Below are 3,921 nucleotides of genomic sequence, written 5' to 3'. Positions count from 1 at the left end.
ATTTTACTTTGGGATGTGTATGGGTACAATTACTCACTTGCAACTTTTCCTCCTCTCTGTAGGTGTCATGTTCTCCTTGCAGATCCTGGTGCACACTGACTTGCTATGAACACCTCTCAGTGGAAGAAGCTGGAGCACAGTGCTGAGCCCATCTCCATAGCATGAGCTGTGGTAGCAATGCACATTGCTCAAGGATGAGTCGTCCCTCTTAGCTTTCTTAGACTCTTCACCTCCCTTGTTCACTCTCTAGTTTTGTTTGTGGCAGTTCACAAGCTGGGGAGGACTTACAGCACCTTCCAGTACCTAAAGGGGTGCAAGAGAGCTGGGGAGTGACTATTTGCAAAGGCATGTCATGATAGGACAAGAGGTAATGGCTTTAAACTGAGAAAAGGTGGGTTTAGATCAGATATTAGTAAGTATTCTTCAGTACAAGGGTGGTGAGGCACAGGAACAGTTTACCCAGAGCAGTTGTGGATGCCCCACATCCCTGGAAGTGATCAAGGCCAGGTTGGATGGGACTTGGAACAACCTAGGCTAGTGGAAAATGTCCCTGCCCGTGGCAGAGCAGTTGGAACTAAGTGATCTTTAAGGTCGCTTTCAATCCAAAACATTCTATGATTCCCTAGGGGACTTCTCCTCTGGTCTCTCCCAACCTCTTCTGGGGTGTTGCAGTCTGAGTGGCCTCATTCACTTGATGCATAGCCAGACACCCTGTCGTGGGCCAAAGAATACCTGTTCTGAGTTGAGGCATTTCAATCAAATTAAATTATTGCCAAGTAACAAACCAACCAACACTTAGATGCCTCATTTCCCCTCATCCTGTTTCCCCATCCCTGTGCTGCAGGTTACAACCAGACCCTTTGGTGAGACCAGGGTTGGTACAGGAATTGAGGGTTTGGGGGGGGGCTGCCTTTGCTCTTGTGCTCCTTGTGTCCTACTCAACTGCTCCAGCATGGACCTTTCCACTGGTCACCATCCCTTTGGATACTATACTTGCCCTGGACTTGTGTCTCTTGTTTCAGCATTTCCTGCCCTCTCTTAACCATGTTTCCAAAGAGGCACCATAAACTTACCTGGTTGGTCTAGTTTTGGGGTTCAATGTGTCAATTTTATCTGTTACTGAACCAGGAACTGCATCACAGGCAGTTTCTGACCAGACAGAGCAATGACATCCTCCCTCAAGCATGTCACCATGCTCTCTCTGTGACATGCTTTTCTAGTTTTTCATCTTCCAGTGTTACTTTTTCTGCTTTGGAAAATTATCTTCTATTTTCCCCTTGCCAGATTTGCCAAGTCCTTGTAAGATGAACACAATAATACCTCATAAAGTTTTGACATCTCTAACAGAGCTATACACATCTATGCTACACTTCAGCAGTCTCTAGAAATTGAAACTAAAAGCTCCCATAAACCTATTTTTTAGCCTGTAAATCGAATAGCTATGAAAAATGCACTGTTTAGTCATGAAGTCATCACATCGTTGCAGTCACTTCCCCACCCCAGAGCCAGAGGATCTGAGCTTGGTTTCTTTTTCCTCTCACACAGATTTGTTTGTTTATTGCCCCAAAGGAAGTGAATGCTCTTCCACTGCATGAGGAGACGTGTTTTCTAATGGGGGTGAAGCTTCTCAGCATGTTATCCCTAAAGCAGGATCTTTTCCCCCAGTGTGCAGGGGCCAAGCCACACATTGAATCAAGAGATGTGGTTTTATTACAGATCTGCAGAATAGGGTGCCAGGCATCCAGCACAGTCAGCACACCTTTGGGTGGTTTTACAAGAAGGTAACAAAGAAAGAATCATACCGAAACAGGTGATTGGTCACTCACGCTTGTACAACAAAATGTTTCATGTGCATGTGCTGATCTTTGTCTGGTTCATTACGCTCTCATTTCCACGTGTATTCCAAAGTCACCTGGGGTGTCTTTTATAACTTTACAATCATCTAAGGTACCTCAAGGTTACATTTTCATCCTGTCAGCTCTTCCTAAGTTATTGTTTAACCTTATACTCTCTTGCAGTTTCTGCTTGAATCGATTTGGACAATTAGATGTCAATGGCAGAAGGATTGATAGCATTCTGTCACTGGGGACTTTTCCCAGCTCCATTGCTCTGCCACCCCCTTGTCATGCTTTCAATACTAACTTAGAGTTACTGTAAACTTTTTGTGAATTTTTTCATACCTCTGACCCCAGGCAGGCAGAGTCAGGCTGGGCAGGGCTGGAAGGTGCTGGGAAATCCTGAGCAGGGAGCAGGGCCTTGGTGTTTTTCCTGGCTTTTCCTGGCTCTGTCCCCAGACAGGGAAGCAGAGGAAGAGCCTCCCACTGTGGTGCAGAAAAACAGCAGCAGTATTGAGAGGAGGGGTTTGCTTCTCTCAGTTACCAAGAATCCATGTGCTTTAGGCAGAAGGCAACCAACAAGCTCCAGCCACAAAAACTGGTGGCATCTGCTCCCCACCCAATCATTTAGGATCCAGCAGCAGTGATGCCTGTAGAGCTCATCAATGTCCTGGTTACAGGCACTGCAAACCTCCCTGTCTCTTCTTATCCTTGAAAGTTTGTGATCTGTTATCTTTCATTTTTAATATAAATAAGGCATCCTATTTTATTATGCAGCAGGTGTTAATCCCCAGCTCAGGAGTCATGGCTGTTGAGGGGATGGCTGGAAGGGGCCCTGCAGCTGTAACTCTTATTTTCCCAACACCCATGGTAGCATCAGAGTGAGGTTAGAGCCCCTCGTATTCCCAGGTTTCAGGGATGCTTAGCTTGGGATGATGACACTCAGTGCTGCTTTTCCAGAAACAACAAATACCTGCACCTGTTCCATGCTCATTGTTTGAGGTTATCAATGTAATTAGCTCACCAAAACAAGCAAAATTAGGAGCTGGAATCATGACTGTTGGCATCAATGTCTGAATCCAAAGCCCACATTGCACGAATGGGAAAGGCCTGGAGCAGACACACACAGCTTTCCCATCTGCCACTAGACTGCACTTCTATCTCCCATTCCAGAGCAGGAGTGGATTTAGGTGAAGCTGAGTTGCACTGTGCACTGCTGAAAATACCCAATGGAAAGGGAAAAAAAACAAAACAGAAGCACTCAGCTTCTTGGGACCTACCACCCAGAATAGCCCTTACAGTGTGTACAGAGCATTTGACATGATGGAAATGCACAGAGGTTTCTGTTGTGAACACTTTTATTGTGTGCTGTGCTGGTTTGAAAGCAAACCAGTGAGAGGCTCCAAGTCAGAAGTACAATTTAATAGGGAAAACAAAACAATAAATGCAACAGTACAAAAAGAAACCACTGACAGAGTCAGAAAGCAACCTGACACCCTGTCAGTCAGGGTGTTGGGAGTAGTCCCATTAAATGGTGGCTGCAGCCCTCCTGGAGTGATGGGTCTGTTGGAGCAGTGATCCTGTAAATCTGGTCTTCACCTGAAGGTCCAGTGGTAGCTCTTGTCCTCTGGGGATCCAGCAGGTAAGGGCTCCCCGTGCTGGTCCAACCCCCAGATTATATCCAGGTGGGAATGCTTGGCTCCCCCCCACCTTGAAGTGAAGCATCTCACAATGGGATGATGGCCCATTAAACAGAGACAGCCCCTGAGGGAGCCATCAGGGACGAGGAGATAACGATCACTGCCCCATCTGCCCCAACAACTTGTGGAGATGACAATAGAATACATACCATTGGCCACCCCCACACTGCAACCCAGGACATGTGCATAATATTTTAAATGCAAAAACAAAGATGATGATGGTAAAGTAGCTCCACTGTTATATATCATAGGACATAACATATATGCAGATTAGTTCTCTGAATGCTGCTTTCATGACTGGCAGCAGTAAGCACATATATAACACTGTCATTATAGTTCATAAAGTTGCCAGTGCTGAGTTTTCTTGCTGTGTATTCAGCTAACCA

Source organism: Acanthisitta chloris, unplaced genomic scaffold, assembly GCF_000695815.1.
Source record: "Acanthisitta chloris isolate BGI_N310 unplaced genomic scaffold, ASM69581v1 scaffold32337, whole genome shotgun sequence".
NCBI lineage: Eukaryota > Metazoa > Chordata > Aves > Passeriformes > Acanthisittidae > Acanthisitta > Acanthisitta chloris.
The sequence above is the reverse complement of the archived record's forward strand: the minus strand, read 5'-3'. Positions refer to the sequence as shown.